Source organism: Gambusia affinis, linkage group LG24 (genome assembly GCF_019740435.1).
Source record: "Gambusia affinis linkage group LG24, SWU_Gaff_1.0, whole genome shotgun sequence".
Lineage (NCBI taxonomy): Eukaryota > Metazoa > Chordata > Actinopteri > Cyprinodontiformes > Poeciliidae > Gambusia > Gambusia affinis.
The window spans coordinates 6,350,727-6,371,614 of NC_057891.1; the positions used below are offsets into that span (position 1 = coordinate 6,350,727).

Here is a 20,888-nt window from a genome sequence, read left to right on the forward strand (position 1 = left end):
TGCTTCATGACAGTCTGCTGACTTGAGGTCAGTGTTGACATTTACCCACCATTTACCATCAGAGTATTATAGCAAGATGAAGAAATGGCCTTATCTCACAGTGGTCTGAGCATGTGACTAATACCTTAAGGCAAGTCTTTATGCAATGAGTGTGCACAGATTTACATTCTGCGCACATTGTAGAGTGCAGTGAAAAAATATTTCCCCTTACTGATTTGATCTTTTGTTGAACTTAGCTGTTTGTCATGACTAAAGAAGCTTTGATATCAAAGACAACCTAAATTTGAACCAGTATGTTTATTTATTTATGTTTTAATGTTCTCATTTAAGGGGATACAAGCTATCCACACTGAACTGGTTTATCAAATCCTAATGATGTAATAAACTCCACAGTGAATGAAGGTAAACACCCCACAGCAACTCAATTTGATCTACGTCTGAACTTTGACTAGGTCACTACTGCAAATTCCACAACTGAAAGTAACAAACTGATGGGTCATTTTCCATGAAGATGTCTTAATAGAGAACAGAAAACAATTTCCCATCAACAATCAGTGTCTCATTCAGCCTCAGATCATCACACTGCCATCATTATACTTAGCTGTAGTTATGCCGTTTCATTTTTTAAATGCTATTAGCTTGAGGCAACTTTTGTCTAAACAAAATATTTTCTTTGAGGGTTTAAATGTTTGTGGCAAATGTGATTTTATAATGAAAACTAATTAGATAATTCATTATTTTTCATGCTGTTTCAAAGCTTAGAGTTCTGTTTGGTCAGCAGTGGTTTTGGCCTTGGTTTTTCATAGCTGTAACTTCTGCCTATTTTTCTATTAAAAAATCACATCTTTCCAGGTCTTTGCCTTAGGTGAAGATGATGTAAAAATAGCTACACTAAAACTAATTAAAAGCCTGTAGCTGTGCAACGCTTGCTTCAGGTCAAACGAAGAAATATTGAGGCAGCTGGCTTTGATAAGTAGCACATAGAGTATCTAGGGAAACAACATTAGTAAATATTGCACAATGTGAACAATGAAATATCGATATGGTGATGATAACATATATTTTAAATAAATCACAAACCGGTTTCCAAAAAAACATAAGGTACTCCTAAATGTTAATTCTCCCAAACAAAATTGATGCTATTTCAGATATGAAGTTTAAAATCTGTAATTGTTAAAGTTGTGAAATAGTTCCACAATGTGTTAACCATACACATGAACTTCTTTCTATTATGTCAATATATGACAACAAACTACAATATATTTTATGGCAATCAATTCGGATATTGTTGTTCTGTATAAAGGCTGCTTTATACTTGAGTGCTTGAGTAATTTAGTCTAATTTAATTAGTGGATATTAAGTAATCACATATATAAAACATGTAAAGTATCTGCAAAGTCAAATACATTGCATAATACAAAACAAAGACTATGTAAATAAGTCGCATTTTACTGCAAAGTACCTAATTCATCATAATAAAATTCAAAATTCAACGCAGTAAGCTTTTTTAAATTCTTTGCTAAACAGGAAAGAAAAGAAGAAAAATAAAATTCGCAATGACATAATTTACCATATTTTTAAATGCAAAGTATCTTGCATTTAAACAAAGTACTTTCCAGGGATACAATTTGGATATTTGCAAAGGCTGTAACTATTGAATGGTTGACACCAAAGTATTGTATAAATCTGAATGGCCCATTTAAAGTCTAGACTCAATTCTCATTGAGAAACTGTCGCAATTATAAATGCTTGAAAAGTAATGTTCATAAATTCTGAATCCAGTTTTTCTGAGTTTCATCTCTTTTGAAATGAACTGGCCAAAATGTAAATCTCTATTTAAAAGAATAAATACTTTATTTGTTACTGTTGAATACTGCTTGGTGCATTTGGAAGAGAAAGTTTGAATTTGTGCTCTGTGAACTTGGAATGAGTCATGAAGTTAAAGTTATGGCTCAGATATTCACCTTGGAATATAAAATGGCTGCCCAGGAAGTAAAACTTGGCAGTAGCTTGCTATATGGCCATATTGTTTGCCTTTCTCTGCACTGTCTAACATCTACAAACGAAAACAAATTTAAAAAAATGTTTATGGTAGTCACAGTTTCATAGGATGATGCTTTCCTTAACATTTAGCAGATTTATACAGTTGTGTTTAAACAAAAGCTCCATGGCATTTAGGCTCACTGAACTGCAGCTGGAAAAACTGCAGCCCAAAATTTTAGACACATATACACACACACACACTGTAGCTTGGGCTCAGCTGCAGGTTACCCTCCACTGGCAATTACTTTCATCCACAGACTGTGACCAGGAACTGCTACCCTTGGGTCCAGGACACACACACACACACACACACACACACACACACCCATCTATGCATGCCGGCATTCACATAGCACACCTCTAACCTCCTGAATGCTAATTTTGGGCTTCCGCCTGTGCAGCTTTAGTTCCGACTCCAATGCTGATCCCTCCCTGCACACAGTTCCAATCCTCCTAAATGCACCCTGATGGCTCCATGGTCACTGGTCCCTGCCCAAATATACCGGTCAAATACACACACACTCACACAGCTTTTAGTTCCTAAGGAGGTACACACTACAAAGGCAAGAATACCTACATGCACAGACAGATCAATAAATTCACTCATAGACAAAAGGCACACGCAGTGAAACAAAATTGCACGAGGCTTAAAGAGCCTTGAGGACAATTAGAGGGAAAGCTAACAGTGAATGAGGAAGGACCTCGGAGAGTGGGGATTAGGCCGGCAGTGTTTGGCTCCAAGGATTAGTTCAGGGGTGCAGGGTGCTTTAAAAGCAGGAGATAAGCTCTTTGACAACTAAAGGTCACCCACCAAACAGATTGAGTGCTTAGCAAAGATGAGAGGAGACCTTAGAGGTTGCCAGGTAGAGCTCAGGAAACAGTGTGAGATGTTGTGTAACATGAAGCATTATATAATGCTACTTAAATACACTTTTAATCTCATCAGTCTCAAATTCTTCATCACAAATATATTTGTTTTAAACTATCTCTATTTATACATTTCACATCAAGCCTGCCCTTGACCACACTCATCCCGGTTTGCTACATACCCAACCAACCAATCACGTATTTATAATTCAACGTGACTACATTTTTCAAAAACGTCAGAATCAAAGTTGCTGACAGAACTTAAGTGTTTAAGGTTTAGCTATTTTTATGCCTTTCAGCTATTTGTGTACAATATGTACACCATCAAAAAATAATATCTTAAATATGGCTGAATATTAGAGAAAATATTCTGTGTCAGAATTGCTGTATGTAATTAGACCAAGAGTACCTAGTTCAAACCAAATTTGTAAATTTACCAGGTCACTGGGCCTCTTTGCACTATGGGATTGACCAAAATGTGACCCAAACTGCAAGACTAGATTTACTGTCAAACCCCTTAATCTTGCAGGTATCTGTTCAATTTTGATTAAAATCTCATCCAGTTAAACAAAAAATGTCAATGGCTTGCGTCTCCACTGAAATTTGTCATTATATACATGAATTCATGCAGTTCAATTAGATACAGTACAGCTGGTAGAACATGCTGAGATGCCCTTCTGCAATTCTCCAGCAGCAACTAGACACATCAAACCCACTGGGTTTGCAACAACCGGCCTTGTTTAGCATGTGGTACAAGGTCGTTTAAGTGATAATGAAATCGTCTCATTACTGTAATTAGACACATTTATAATGAAGGCGATTTGTCCTAAGCGGCATGCTGGTACACACCGAATGGTAGATCGGCGTAAAGCTTAGGTGTAACACGGACGCACAATGCTGTTGACATGCAGACATGGCACGCACACTTCAAACACAAACGTCCAGCAACTAATTATCAGGCAAGCAAAACATATTGTACAAGGTTTGTTTGCAGAGTGCGATCAAGTCACTATTTTTTTTCCCTCCCATAATGCCAAGGTCTAAATCAGAGACTCTTTATAGCTGCTGTGCCTCTTTGTATTAGCTAATCTGTTCACTTTCAGCCACCACCTCAGTGTTAATTATGCGGCTATAAAGACTGGTGCTGTCGACAGCAAGCTGGATGAGATTAAACAGAGTATTATTCTATGGAGTGGTGGAAACAGACATGGTGTAAATGGTAGGAATGTAGCAGCTGTAGCAATTTTCTGTTGTGTATATTGAAGGATTTCTAACAGAAGTAAAAAACATCTACTCATGCCACTTTTACCGGTCAGCATCAATTGAAATGGCTTGACTTGGAGGTGTGAAACAAAAAGTTAGATTGTATCCTCAGGAAAAAATGAAGACAACCTCACTCCATTGGCTAGTCTTGTAGCCAGTCCTACCTACGTTTGTGAGAAAAATCTCAGTGAAATTCTTCTTGTAGTCAGCTGCCAGTCTATCAGTTTCAGGACAATTCACCCCACTTTTCACTTCCAGATGTAAATATTTAAGAGTTCACTACTGTTTAAATTACCCCAGACCATCTCAATGACATGGAGATCTGGGCTTTGACTTTTTAAAATGATTACATATTTGTTTGTTCCTTCATTCCTATCCATTCAGTGGACATAAATCTTTACTTGCGTCCTTCTTTCATTGTCAATCCCACCTTCCTTTCTCTAGAATTGAAGATGGTGTTGAAAAGTCTGAAATTTTCACAAGAAATTTGTTGGAATCCTTAATCCAGGTCTTATCCATGATGAAGTCTAAATGAGAAGACACTCTTAACATGAAATTGTATTTGTAGTTGTAACAAAAGCTTTAAACTGTGAGAAAAAAAAAAAATATTGTTCTGAATGCTTGTGTTATTGTTTTAATAATTAATGATCTGCTTGTGCATTAAACCACAAATAATCTGAACCTGATGCATGGTTTGTTTACATAATACAAAGGCTCATTTCCCCTGGCCACTATTCAAAATAGGAAAGACAAGAAAACAAACAATCCAAACTATGAAAACCTGGAAAACTGAAAAATTTCAGACATTTTCGGTTTGAAGTATATATATATATATATATATTATAAAAAAAAAAAAAAAACAACATGCATGTTTACATTTCAAACATACGAGGTTGAACATAGAGATAAATTGATTAATCACAATGATAGTGTGTGAATGAAACTTTTATTTGATTGACAGCACTAATTACAGTATAACTTATACTACAGCCTATCGTGTGGAAAGATTCTCAACAAAAGTTTAATTTGTTACTTGTATGTAGTAAAGTTGGTTAAATTCTTTTAATGTAAGCTAGCTAGGTCCATTTCTATGTTTAGTCCTCTGGAAGAAAAACAGATAAAATGTGTATCTTTATAACTTTATAAGAAAAACCCAAATATCGGTCTACACGGAAACTGTAAACAAACGGAACCATGGCAAATAGGGATTGTTATTCACCTTCCAGGGCCAAAACTTACATTTATTTGAAGGCTTTTTACACATATCTAGTAGAGGTGCCAGTAAATCTGGAGGACCCTGTACCTCTATCAGTCTTGTAGATCTAGTGCTCCTCCCTACATGGAGACGAGGTAAACAAGGTTGATATGACAAATGAGAGACGGCTCAAACTTTAAGCCACATTGAAATAGCTGCAGGCTAGCACGCAAAGTGCAAGTTCAACCATGTCATCAGCATAAAACACACCAATCCCTGCCAGAAAGAGGTGTATATATATATATATATATATATATATATATATATATATATATATATATATATATGTATATATATATATATATACAGATGATACAAGATGTATCATACTTCAAACCACAAATATATATATATATATATATATATATAGGCATATATATCTTGTTGGAGCTATATATATATATATATATATATATATATATATCAAGTATATGCGTTTCTTTCAAAATTTCAGGCAGCTTTTGCTTGATATCACTCCAGATGTCCGCGTCAAAGAAATTATTTTCTTTAAGTAAGACGCTTGTTCCCCAAGAAACCAAGGTGGGGAGGAAATTAAAAAAAAACCTGCACGACCTTGCTGAAAACTGATAATTGATACCAGCTGTCAAAAAACCAAAAGTGCTCAAGATAAACGAGAGACTGAGCCCGATGTTCTGATGAGCTTGTGGAAGAGGACGACGGCATGAGGACAGAGGTCGATGGATCTGATTTGCGCTCTGAAAATTTACGAGCATGCTTTGCTGAGTCACCAGAAGAGCCCCCGCTCCATAATTTTGCTTTTAACCCAGCTTGAACCACCTCCACCACCTCTGGCATAAAAACCCTACTCTGTGCATTAATACCACAAAGTGGTGACGGATTTCCAGACTGAATCAAATGCATCAATGAAGCACTTATAGATTCATAGTTTCACAATTTACACTCTTAAGCAAGTGTGCATACAAACAACTTTACCGTTGTGGCTCTTCAAGGCGTTTTACTTAATTTTGGACACAAGATGGCACTGTTTACTCTCTGGAATGTCAACTGGAAAGCCAATTCAGTCATGCAGCATTGGCCCTAGAGCAAGTGGCCTACTCTCTAGTACTCCTATATAAATAGCCCTCCAAGGTGAGCATCCTGTAAATTGTCTGCTGGTGAATAAAAGGGATCACAATTAGGCTTGTCATTGAGACCAAAACAGATGGAGACCTCCATGTCACTCCATATGCACAGCATCCAGTGCTTGACCATGTATCTTTTGCCATCATCTGTCTGCTTTGTGTTTTGACCCAGCAAAAGAGGAGAGATGTAGGGGGCACCTAAACGACATCACTCACATCCTGTTTTAGAGACCACAAATGGCCACTCTGGCGCTCTTGACCCGGCCCTATTAGCTAGTGGAGTCCGACGAGAATTCACCATCCCCCCTCCTTCAAAGGATGGATGTATCGGGCGGTCAGGGCTGCCCGTTCCGTATCCATCAGCATTCGTGTTGTTCAACTTGACAGAGTTGTCTCATGTCGGGTCCTGTGATGAGAAGTCCCTTTGCAAAACACAAACATGCGTCTGCCATGCAACAGTGTGAATGATGCAAAGGACTTTGAGGTACAGCTACAGCCTCAGAGGTTTAATGACTGTGTGTTTTGTGATGCATCCCCTATTTGTACTTCCGAAGACATTTTGTGTGCATTTCCACTGTAAATGTGTGTGTACTCCCTACAGACTCTTGCTCATCTGTGGTTTATTCATCCCTGTGGATAGCAGGGCTGTACATCCTGAAAGGATACATCAATCATTGGACAGGGGGGTAAAAATAGATAGGCTTGGCTGAATACAAATGTGTCTCTTAGCTCCCCACACATTTACTGTACAAGGAGAAAATGATCCGTGCGAGTGAAAGGAAAGGAGAACAAGGAATTAATTGTATCCTCTCCTTTTTTTTTTTTTTTCCTTTTGGTCTGTGCTCAAAAGGCTCATCACAACCTGAAAACAAGTCAGGCTCTCTCCGCCCCACCACCTTCTAATCCCACACACAGAGAGGCTCCTGCTGTCCATATCAATTAGCAACATTTAGCTGGTCACACCACTGTGCTACAGATGACTACATTCCCCCACGTCTCGGTGAGGCAGATTGCCTCCCATTATTAATGGCACCGCTGGGGAGGAGATAGCTGCTGAGCACAAAACTGTGAACGCGCAGTTGAATCCTTGCCATCAGACTGCTGCAGGAATCTCCTCTGCTCTGCAAAAGAAAGGTCAACGATTGAGATACGACATTTGAGAGACGTCTGCGACACATTTTCATTGCACGTTTTATCAGTTGCTTAGCTTTGTCGGGTCTTTCTGCTTGTATGAAGTGCTATCAGCTGCCTAGTGAGATAAACGCTACAGAACATAAATATTCAGCATGTTGCCTACATCTATGCCAAAGAAATGGCTCCATGCCGTTAATAGGCAATGGAAGGCAGGAGATGACAGCCAAGGGTGACTGATCAATCTTGCCATGATTTTAATAGTTTCAGTGATGGAAGGCATTACTAGTACTATTTGTCTCAGTGTGAGCATGTTCATGCCTATACTTCCCAACTGCATTGATCTTGTGCCAAGGGCACGGGTTAATGCTGAGCCTTTTTAAGTGTTCAGGTCAGGTGGAAGCCAAAATCGCTGCATGAAGTGCCGCTGGCAGGAGGTGTACATGTTTAATCCCAAAATCAAGAGGAAGAGGTTAAACGTTGCATGTCACTTTCATAAATAGTTTTGTGGGGGCGAGGATGATGCATTGCCAATTTGACGGTGTACTTCACCCTTGATTTTGAAAGGCATTTTTAAGACGATAATTTATTTATTTTTTTACTTTAATAATTGTTCTTTCTAAAATGTATGATGGAGTAATCCAGAGGAGCCTGCTGATGAGTCAACCATATGTTCTTTAGTGATCTCAAAAACACAAGTTTGTGCTTTCCAGTGACAAGGTTAAAGATTATTTATGCATTTTATGCTTTTTTATTCATTAGAATGAAACAGGAATACATACGTGTATTGCAAGAGTTCATTGGTTATGCTTACAATTATGTCTACGTTAATTGGTCAGATTAGTCTTAAAGTTTTTTGTCCACTCTTAAGCGTTGCCAAAGAGGTTTTTCTATGATCAAAAATGATTAAAATAGTTACCCAGCACTACTCCAATGTGGATGTTGCCAAATGCTTTTTTGTTTTATTATTATTTTTAAACCACACACTTTGAATAGCTTAAGCCACACTTCTATGGGTTAATTGTGACTTTTCATAATTGTGGTAAAGTATAATCACTGTTTAAACTAAACAAAGATATATTACCTCTTCGTCTTAACCTGCTTCTTAACTATGACTTTTAGGTATTCACGCGTATCATTTGAAATATTCCTATTGGAAACTAGTCATCCCCTCAGCTCTTCCTTATTTTGTTTAAGTATAGAAACCAAACATCATTAGGCCAATGTATGTTATCTAAAATTAGCAAGCTAGCTACAAAGTACGTTTTTTTGTTTTTTTTTTGTTTTGTTGTTGTTGATAAAGAACTTCAGAAATGAAACAAATTGAATATATGTGTATGTTTTGCCCTTTTTAAAGTGCAAACAGTGGCTGTTGTATATTTTTACCGAATTGTAATATTTGCTTGTAATTATTAACTCTAAAAAGCTCAAATACAATTAAAAATAAGTAATTGTATCATCGATAGTCATAAATTATGCGGCTTTTCTGTGGATTTTTCTTAAACCACCAGGGAGGAAGTGAATCATTAGAAGTCAAAATTGGAAATCAAAGAAACACTGATTTTCATTTAGAACAAGTAGATGCTAGCAGCAGGCACTATGGAGAAATGTTTTCAAACTCATACCCCCTCGTCATGGAAACACAAAGAAGTTCATATGATGCAGCTTTTAAGTTGAAGGCCCCACAGATCGACAGCCGCTGCACTAAGCTCGGCGTGAACGAATCCCTGGTTTGGCGGTCGGAGACGCAGGGCTGCGTCCTTGTGGAAAACCAAGAACGGCAGAGATACCAACAGCTTATAGCCCGGTGTGGCTTATATATGTACGTTTCCAGTTTAAAAAAATATATATAAATATGTGGGTGCGGCTTATAGCGAGGTGCAGTCTATTGTCCGGAAAATACAGTAATCTCTTTTTAGTGATAGTTTATACTGATTAGATTATGCCAGACAGCAAATCTCCAACCTTAAACCTCAGGATTTTGCCATGCATGGCTTAAGTGATGATTTAAAATTTTATTGAGAGCTGCAAACCAAGCTTTATCAACTATATATTGTCTGTTTTTTGTTTGGAGGGATGGGGATTGAGGGTGTTGTTTAGGCTCTTAACAAACCGCTGATTCAACCAGCATGGCTGCTGGCAGCATAAAGCTCCACTTAGCTTAACGGCCCTCATAAAATTAACCGCGGCAATAAAGCACATAGCGCCAAAGTATGTTTCTAATGACACCTGGAGCCCCGCAGGTCATTTATGCAGGAAATTACACAGTAAAATACTATCGAAGCCAATATTTTCACAGCTCGGGTTGTCTCATTTTTTAAACAGAATGGCAAAGTTTGAGTTCTTTAGACATCAGAATTAATGCATTTCTTAGTGCAACGTGAGTTTGGCACAGTTCAAAAACCGCCCCCAGCCACCTCAGCACGACATGTGTCCATTTGGTTCCAGCTATGCCTGTTATAGTTGTTGAAACATGTGTATTCCACAGTGCTTTCTGAAGATAGCGGTGGCTGTAAATTGTAACTAGAAGCTACCTCGAAAGTCACAAAAAGCCATTACTCAGGGCAGGAGTCTCAATATGTTTCAGGAAACCCAGGAGGAACATGAAAATTGAAAAATCATCGGCACCGTGCTGCCGTGTGGAGTAAATGATCCTGTGCTTTGGTGAGAGAGGGAGGGTAAAAATCTTATCTGTTGCTCGTCGTCTTGGGTGAGTCATTAAATCCTTCAGCCTAAAGGAACACATGTTTGGGCAGAGGAAAGTTATTTTTAAACCGTTGGCCACAAACACCAAAGTACCATCCATCTCTAAATCTTCCCTTTTATGTCTCTTATACTTCTATAAGAGCTAAACATACACTGATATTTCTAGCAGATGGAAGAAAATTATCTGGGTCACAGGAATCATCAGTTAAACATCAAACCTGCCGTAATAAACATGTGCTTCTGATGTGTAAATTTATCACAAGGTGTTCACCGCATGATCCATTTTAAAAGCGCAGACAGGGACAAAATGTTCCTCAAATATTTGATTTTGGTTTTTTTCATTTTTCTTTCTTTTTTTATATTTTTTTCTAGGACAGAACACACAGCAGTGTGAGTCATTTGTGACAGGGCCTTGAGGATCCCAAAATGCCAGTTTTCTTCTTCTAATTTACTCCCAGATCCAAGCTGTCTGCAGGACTTAATATTTGATCCGACAACAAGCCATGTCTGAGACTGTTGCCCACGGTTACGTATCTCTGCTATGCTTTTATGCAGTCAGTTTGTTGGCTAAAAAGGATTTCATCCGAATAGAAAGGTTTGGAAGTATTAGCTTAGCAGTTAGTTGTCTAGATTAACATAACAGGCTTACAATGAATAAGCTGCTTTTCTATTTATTGTCTCCTCATGCAAAGAACTTGATGAAAATGTCATTGCACTTTGTTAGCTACAACTAAGTTCAAAATTATGTATTTGCTTAAAAGGAGGGAGAATAAAAATTTTGACATTTTGAAAGAATACAGACTTATCTTTATTGACTTAAAAAGCAAATATTGTATTTTAAAGTTTAATATCCAAAATCTTTGAAAATATGAAACAAACTCTAGTCCATGATTTGTTCCTAAGCATAACAAATGTCACTCATCTGACACCAAAAGAAAGACAAGATCATGTGAAGATAATATTTCATATGGAACTGCAGAGTTTGACTCCCTGTAGTTGTGGTTTGGATCAAACTAAACTTTTCTAATAGGAATATGTTGAATGGACGCGTGGCATGTTTAAAGTGGCATACAACCTGTGAACCTTCAGGGTGACTGTCAGTTTAGTTGTCAATACAAAATATTCTCAAAAATCCACAGATGAATATAATTTTTACAGTAATTTTTTTAACTCTAAGTGTAAAGAATGGAAAAAAGCTTCAATAAGTGCATTAACTGTCCTTAAAAACACATGTATACTTGAAGTCAACTAAATCGGATGTTGTTGTAGAAGTTCTAAGTGTAGATGGATTTATAGTTTGAGTAGTGTGACAAAAGTTATCAAAATATTTTAAATTCTAGATTAGTTCTGATTTAAACTCTCAGCAATAAATGTTGTCATGGATGAAAAATAACATTTTCAACAATGTATGGCTCACAAATACAGTACATTGTATTCTGTTTTCATTGTTCTTGACTCTTGCCAGAAATAGATCAGAACTTCCCTCGGGTGGCCAACTCCAGAACCCTGTGTGTTTTAAATGTTGTTTGATTTCCAAATTGTGACACAAGCAGTCTTTGCCCGATCTCCTTGTACTTTGATTAAGAACTTTTAAATACCTTGGTAGAATGCTGGCTTGTTAGATCTCCAAGTTAATTCTCTTCAAATTCCTTCAGCCTTTCTTCTCTACTTACTGAATAAATCACAATATAAATGTTCACGTTCTACCTGGGTAGCCTTTGTGCTAAGCAATGATTCCCAGCTTTGGAATTCAGTATGCCGTCAGCATTCTCATCGGCTGCCTTGTGCTCACTTTCTTCCTTTCACAATTTTTTATATATTTCTTGACTTCAGACATGGAAATGAATATAAATAGTGTGCTTCAAGTCCATTACCTAACCATCCATCCATTACCTTCCAGAAACTAAGAGCTACTTTTTCTATACACCTAGATGGGATTTTGTTTATAAACCCTTTGAGTGTATCCTGTGGTAAATTTATTTAAAGTATCTTACCTTTTACTCAAGCTCTAATTTGCTTCCCACCACCACTTTAGGGAAGATAAAAATGTATTCTGTGCTGTCTCCACCAGACAACTACTCTATACGTTTAGTTTTGCTGTATGGAGTTTGATTTTTGAGCTGATCTGAAGTCCTCTTTGCCTGAAAACAACTGCAACCGAATATGACAGTAATGAGTGTGCTGAGACCAAAGGTCTCAAAAGCCAAGTTTCACCTGGCAGCCACACAGTTAATGCCCGCAGGCAGTTATTTCCCAGAATACCTGCTTGTAGACAAGACAGCCATCCATGGCAACCCTGCTGAAGTGGACAGAGGCTCACCTACATGGAGAAATTCTGATCTTTAATACACTTCCAAGCTTATTTCTTTGAAAAAAATGTTTTCAAAATCTATTGCTCTTGTAAGGCTCTTTATGACCACCAATAAAATGAGTCATTCACTGCATTGATCTTTCTATTATGCAATTTTCGCAGGTGAAGCAAATATTCTCAGTGACGTTGACATTTGGCAAACACCCGAGCATTTCTGAAGACCCCGATGTAACTGCACTCTGTAACAGCAGGGAATCAGGGAACCTCACAAAAAAAAAAAAAAACTACAAAAGACTACATCAAAAGACAGGATAAAAACTCTGAGGCGTTTACCCAGTCTCTAACCTGACCACATAATAATCTGAGGGGATCTAAGAGCATCTGTTAGAAGCAGGACCAAACCAAGGAAATTCCCCCTTTTAACCCTGGCTTTTGAGATCAGATATTAACATGCTGATCTGAGACATCTTTACACCCTGACCAGAGATATTTTCCTGGAAGGATGGAAACCCAAGCATATGGTGGCAAATACATCATAACTGTGTAGTTTAATTTAAATTATTGTTACTCTCAGACTTTGTCATCGCTAGTATTGATAAACACATTATATAAAATATGGAAGATGGATAAGGAAATGTATTGACTAGATTTCTTTGCAGGATATGTTGTAAAATAAACTACATCTCAACAAGGATTACCCAGATTATGGTGAAATTTATATATATATATACATATATATATATATGCATAGGGCGGTTGAAAACTACAACAGAAAAACTTAAGTGCACCACTTTTTTGTGTTAAAATGGTGTCGTACTTAAGAGCTCAACATTTTGGAAATCAGTAGACTTGATCCTTAATGCGACTAGAATTGAATATTTGTCAATATTTAATGGCAGCATTCTCTTTCTTTTCTAACAAAAAAATTATGAAGTACTATCTTAATAATCTCTCTTTTATAGAGTGAATGAGTTGCATCGAATTACATTGACAGGACTGCACAGAAGCTTACAAAGAACTTCTTTAAAAAATATATTTAAAAGCTTCACCACAAAAGATAGACCTAGACTTTGAATTCTCCAGAACTATTGATTTTTGCTTTTAGTCATATTGTGACTTTTGTTTGAACATTTTAATATTACTCTTCTATTAAAGAATGGAAAAAAGCCTGTCCTTGTAAACAAAAGTAAGATACTTGTATGCTAGGAAAATGAAGGATGAAAAGCGTCATTTTTACAGTCTTTTATTAGGCAGCCTCCATTTTAAATTGCAGTTTATAAAGCGTCAGCAAGAGGGCATTAAAAGCTTAAGACACCAACAAAAGGAAATATGCCTCTCCAAGGACTGATTATGTCATTCTCCCTCTCTCACCCTCATGGTATCTGTGTACAGCCACAGGAAGCTGAATTTCATATATTTAGAGGTAAAAACAAAGGCCCGATATCTCCGGTGCTTATGCCGGTGTCCCATTTTCCAGCCACTCCACCAGTCCTCCCACTCACTGTGCCACATCACTTGTGCTGTTTTCATTGTAGTCGGTGTGTAAAAATCCCCTACTACTGTAAGCACAGGGTATAAATATTAACTTGGCAACGTATGATGCCAAGAATGAGTGAGCTGATGAGTGCTGATGGGTTTGGTTGAGAGGTGTGGGGGGACTAATTGGAGAACTTGGAGTGAGCCATTCACAGTTTCTGAAATGTTTGAGTCGATCATGTTCACAACAGTGTGGCCCTCAAATTCGAGTCAGCTCCGACTGGGCAGTGACTCAGGATGGGTGTTAGATTATAATGAGGAGGATGTGATGGATCTCGGCACACATGCATAGAAAAGCTTGAAACACCTTTCTTCTTCTGAGGATGGGGCCTTGCAAAAATATTCATGCACCATGAACATTCCTCCTTTTCATCATCTTACATCCACAAACAAATAGACCAGCAATGTTGCATAGTTGTGAAATTAATAGCTAAATAACATTGTTTACAATATTTTTTTTAAATATAAATAAGAAACTTAATGTCAGCCAACCTGTATGGAAGCTTTGTAGAATCTCCTTTTGTTGCAGACAGACATACTGTCTTTCAGAGTATGTCTAGACAGAGTAATTTTTATATAATGTTCAAACTCTACAAGTTACATATTTTTTTTCTGTTATTGCCTAACATTCTCTCTTGGATTTTTGTCCATGTTATTCTAGGACATGAACAGGATTGGTTCTCTGCCACGCAATGTTTTGTATGTTGGTCAATAAGATGCACTTTGGTGTCATCTGACCAGAGTACAATCCCGCCCCAAGTCCCATATGAGTTATTATAGAAAACAAATAGGATGTGTGATAGTTGTTTGACTACCATTGTTTGACTTTCAGAATATTGCCATGACTAATAGTTATTCTGTCAATGGATTCCCACTCTGCTGCGATTCTCTGTAGCTCTGCCAGAGTTAAAACAAGCCTTTTGGTTGCTTCTCTGCTTAACCTTGTCTTATATTGATTATCATGTCTTGTCTATGTCCTGATTATTGCTGTGAAGTGGTTGGTACACTTCTGCTAATGCTCTAAATGGCCACAACATTTCGTGGACCAAGTGCTTCATGGTCCACAAAGCTATTTTTACCAGATAAATTCTAACGCCTGGCTGTTTAGTAAACTTTCAGATGAATAGAGTTTCCCATCTGTGTTCAGGTTTTGGTCAATGATTAAGAATTATTCAAGTTGTTAGACTTTTATATTCATCCTCTTATTTTGAAATGGGTGAAGCATGTTTATGCTGCAGTTCTGTTACCTCATGTTCTTCATGCAATCTGGGAAATGACTGAGGGCAATGTAGCACATGTTGTATTAGCATTAGCTTCTGCTCAACACTTCATAATAACAGAGCTAACGTTTATGATTGTTGCTTTAGGGTTAGTGTAACTATCTCTCCAATTAGGAGTTCCCACCATTGGGTATGAATTTTGTTCCGTGTTAAAGTTTGAGGTGGTAATAACAGAAAATGTTTTGGGGGAAATGTCTTAGCCTTTTACAAATAAATAAACAAAAGAAATGTTTGTTCCAATTTCTTTACGTAGAACTTTAGGAATAGAAGTTGTCTAAGAGAATGAGGCTAGATATCTACTACTTTTTTTGAGTTCACAGCTCAAACCAACAGTAAATGTGACTTGAGGGGTAATGAAACTTTCAGAAAAATAACATTTAACTTTAATGAGACTGGCAGGATACCATACAAAGGAGCAAACAGAGTGTTACAATGAAAGCAGCGAAAGGCTTTAGGGAATGATCCATTTTGTTCTCTAAAAAATAGGACCCAAAAAAAGAAAAATTGGAGCAGCAACATCAGGGGGAAAGGATGCAGTATTGATCGGAGTGGGTAAAGTCAAGAAAGACATTTTATTGTTACTGTTGTTCACAATAAAGAGGACAAAACTGCAGAATCTCAATCTATTGATTGCATGCAATGTTGTTATACATCACTATAGACGCAGGGTTTTTCGTCTTCTTGATTAAGACCACCGGAGGTGAGGGTCTAAACAGTAAAACTGTGATTACACTCCTTTTGAAGAAGGGAGGGATTATTTATATCTTTCCCTCATATGACTTTAAAACCATTTTTTAGCATGCTTCAATGGGACCATGTATAGGAAATATACTTGGATTATGCACTGCAAGCAAACTTCTGATAGTTGCCTGTTGCATTGTACTTAGCTGGATATGAAGGTGTGTAATTCTATTGTTCAAAAAAATATTAGCAACTCTTCTGTCTGTTTCTTTAAAAGCACAAAGTATTTTTCATTTTAAGACTTAAAACCTGACATGAATTTGTGTGAAGCCCGATGACTCAGTTCAATGAAAAACCATTATTTCCTTCAAGTGGAGCTGCTTTTGGTTTACTGCAGACTATATTCTTCAGAACAAACATTTTCAAATATCACTGACTGAAATGGATTTATGTCTGAATTTTTACTGAGCCATTTTAATTAATTTACTTTAACCTCCGTTGACTTTATATTAAAGGACAGAAACTGTCCTTTAAGTTTCTCATCTAATCCTGAGTTAATTTGTCAAAAATTGGTGAGACTACGTATCCATTTATCCGTTGACTCATTTTTTGAGAAAACATGAAGGACTTTGACCCAAAAGGAAACATTTTCATTGTGGTTACATTGTGTGTATAAACCTTTCAAAACATTTTTGCAATTTCAGATCATTACTACTAGTTTGGCAGGAGTGCAGTTCTACTCAAAGCCTCTAGATGGCTTCCACTATGTTATAGTTGAGATCTTTTAAAGTGTGTTCCAACTAAATAGCAAAATATGCCATCCATTTTACACAGCGGACTTTGTTGGCAGAGTACTTGAGTGAATACTTTATTTTCAATGCAACGCTAGACTTACAGCGACGCCTCAATCCAAATCCACCATCTTGCCCCGAATATAACCTCAGTCAACCACCCACAAGTGACAGGACGCGATGGCCAGCCAAATGGCTATCAAGTAAAATCACATCATGCAATCTCTGGAGGTAGCCAGAGCTAGAGGGGCCACTCATGAGTTGGAAAAAAAATAAGAACTGAAGTCATCCAGCCATATTTCCTCTAAATGAGTCCTAAGTTTTCCAGCAACTAGAAGTACAAATGTGTGAAAAAAAGTGAGGCAAGAAATAAAGCCTTGCACTTATCATGATGTTCTTAGTGTGTAGTATAAACTTATGTTTCATTATAGCAACTGCATTGTCCAGTTTTCAATAGAACAGGTAGGCAAAAGAAGGAAATTGATGAATGTTTGGGCTATTGTTCACTCCCACCGTCCTTGAAAAAGAACCTGGCTCCATTAGTCAGTTTAGTCACATTAGATGAATATCTGCTGAAAGGCTAACAAGCTGATGAAATCGAATACAAATTGTGACAAAAGGGCTGCTCAGATGGACTGCACTGAGCATCTAAAAACGGCCTCAAATGACCTTGATCTGTGTTTTTTTTTTTTTTTTTCTCAAGCAAAACATGGCCTAGATAATGATCTCAAAAGAAGGCAGCAATACTAATAAAGGATAAAGCATAATCACAGAACATTGGTACATTTTAACTTTAGACCGCTGTTACCTGTACTAAATATTGTGTTTAAGGATGGCGCCAAGGACTCCTGTGCAGTCATCTGAGTCCCTGAAGAATACATGTCACTATGTAACCAAGAATCTATGCATAGGTAGCTTGTTTACTTGTAAGTAGCAACTAAACTTTTCCACGCAACACAATGTTCTCCCTCTATCATACACTTACATTAACAGATGCTGCATTAGCGTTGCACAGAATGAACTGTTTGTTTTGTTTAAAGATGCCAAGACATTTTGTAATCATTTTCTAACTTTACATCTTATCTGAGGGTTTAATTTATGCATGCAGGCTCAGATGTAAACATATGTAAACCTTAATATTAAACATTTTCAGTGATGTTCTATGTTTTCTAGATGTACTTGTGTTTTGACCAATGCAAGTCTGGAGATGAGCAACAAAAAAATTGAAAGTAAAACCTATTTAGTCACTTATTTAGAACGTTGGCGATCCAGATGTTGGACTGGATTGAATTTAGAATTGGGCTGTTTTGCCCGGAGGAAACCAAAGTGAATCAGGCCAGTGATCAGTGATGGAAAAAGATAACCTTGAAAATACAGTGGAGAAGTATTCCCAGTGGGGCTGCCAGCAGAAGATGTCTGTTTTGTGGGCAACTATGTTGCAGCAAAAACCCCACCACATGAGCTTGATGCCTCTTATGTTCTGAACATAATATAATTTATGAGCTGTGCAGATAATTACAAACAGAGTTCATCATAAGCCCAACAAAACAACCTTAAAATGCATTAAGGAGATAATAGTGAGGACTGTTGAGTAAAAGAGCAAGACCAAAAGAATAAATGAAACCACTGATACAGTACTGTTTAGTGCACAACTCACTGTTTTTGTGCTTAATTATATATATATATATATATACACATATATATACACATATATATGTATAACACAATTAATACAACTGTGGTGTATTTTAATGGAAAAAAAAGCAAACTGGCAACTTATAAAAATCAGAGCAAATATCAGAGAACAAAAACAAACTCCAAGGTTATACTCAGACCTATTTCATATTCAAATCATCCAACAAAAAGAAATCATTATTACTTTAATCTACTTGACAATAAATAAATGATAGCATCTTAACCTCTCTAGACCAGAGCAATTTAGCTAAAACCTATCCTTTGACCACAATCCTTTGATCTTAAGAGGTTAAAATAATCCTAACGAAAAACATTATTCTAATCTAATCCCTCACACTGTACCTGACATACTTTCTCCTCCGCTTTCATCTTTGTCGTGTTCCTCCTCATCCATCTCTTCCTCTTGAAAATAATAAAAAAAATAATAAATAAAAAATCTACATGGCCACAGCAGACATTAACCTTGTCTGCTACAATTGTCTAAGCAACAATAATGATGAATTTTGTAGCACTTCCACAAAGAATTTGTAGTCTTAGAACACAAGCACAATATAAAAATCAACTCTAAAAACTGCAAAACTTTATATGTTAAATGTGTTTACATAAATAACAAATTTTGATTGAAAAAACAAAAAAACAAAAACTTTTCAATGTCAAGAGCAGCCTCTTTTTTGTTTAAATTCTGATAAAGCATCAATGCCATTCATAGATGTATTCATTTCTAAGCTCATGGCAGAAGTCACAAACATTCAGGGAGTAAGATAAATGTCTCGAAGCACAATCATTGAATTTAACAACCTTAACAAACCAATTTGGAAAAAAAAAAGTCATTCCAGGTACATAATATTAATGTTGACACTGTGAATTATACACAGGCTATTTACTAATTGCACTGGATTTTAGTCATCAAATCAAACTGTATCAAAGTACATTTAGTGATGTAGATGCTAGATTTTGCAAGATGAGTGTTTCTGAACCGTTAAATCAATGTTTGAAAAATAGTAGCTGTAAATTAGGGTGCGACAATTTGAAATTATTTGGTTTTCTGAAATGTTTCTGGAGATTTGAGGAAAATAAATGTTCCACAGATATCACTGGCTGCAGATGCTCAATGTCACTATAGGACACTAACGATATAAGCAATAATTTTGTCCGAATTGTTACATACATAGTTGTTTGTTAAATTGCATGCTTATTGAAGGCGTCATTCTGATGTGCTGACAGAAATTTCAAATCCCCGTGTGTCGTTATCATGTCATAGTGAGCAATGTGTCACCAGAGTCCTCTGGAGGCAGATTCCTTAGGTGAACTTCCTTCCTTAGGGACTTGGCACGCCACTTCTATGACTCCTGCCGTTTCCATGAGCTGTCTCAGTCTGCCGTCACTCCCCTCGGTGTGTATCCATGCAAATGTACAAGACTGAGAAAAAAAATAATAAATGTCAATGTTTGTGTCACTGTGCCCAAAGCGGAGAGGAATACAGCCCACATTAGCTGTTGGAGGAGGGGAAGGCAGCCACAGTCACTCACCCAAGATCCTTCTGCAGAAAATGCAAAAACTCTGAAACGTTGGGGCTTGGAGTCCTGCTCAGATTTTTCCTTTTTCCTTATTCATTTTACCAACTTGATATATCGACCAACTGCAGGTCAACACAATCTTTACTTTAGTTTTAAAAGTTGAGAGTGGGATGTTTGAGGGGGGGTAAAAGCAAAAAGGGAAGAAGGACAAAAGGATTTAGGCAAGGAAGAAAGGGAAGAGAGAAAAAATGGGAAGAATAAAGTTTTGGAAGGAATTGTTTTTTTAATGCTCCATTTTCTTTTCCTGTTTTTATTTAGACCTAACTATAATTAAATCAGACCCCTTAATTTTCCTGACTGCTTAGGAATTCTGAACAAAAGTAAAAGAATAAAACACAGAGGTAAAAAAAAAATAAAGTCCATGATTCACCTAGTCATAATCGATGTCATTAGTCAAATCAAACAACCCCGCACCGCAGACATTACACCGTGTCACTGAGGGATAAACCAGCTCCTCAGAGCCGTGATGCTGCCACGCTAACACTTCAAACACATAGGCACTTTTGAAGTGGCATGAAGGGTTGCTAAGCCATTGCTAGCAATAACAAGTAACGGATTTGTCAGTTGAAATCCAGAAACGGAGCAGACATGAGAAGGAGGGTAACTTCTTGATCCAAAGATTGGCATTTACTCCCAGTGGTCCCTTGGC

At 37.1% G+C, this 20,888-nt stretch overlaps 1 long non-coding RNA gene across 1 annotated transcript in view; it reads left to right on the forward strand.

Moving 5' to 3' along the window:
• The window catches only part of LOC122827025, a 118,267-nt gene that overhangs the window by 77,981 nt on the left and 19,398 nt on the right, over positions 1 to 20,888 (forward strand). The gene's annotated exons all lie outside the window — the stretch shown is intronic.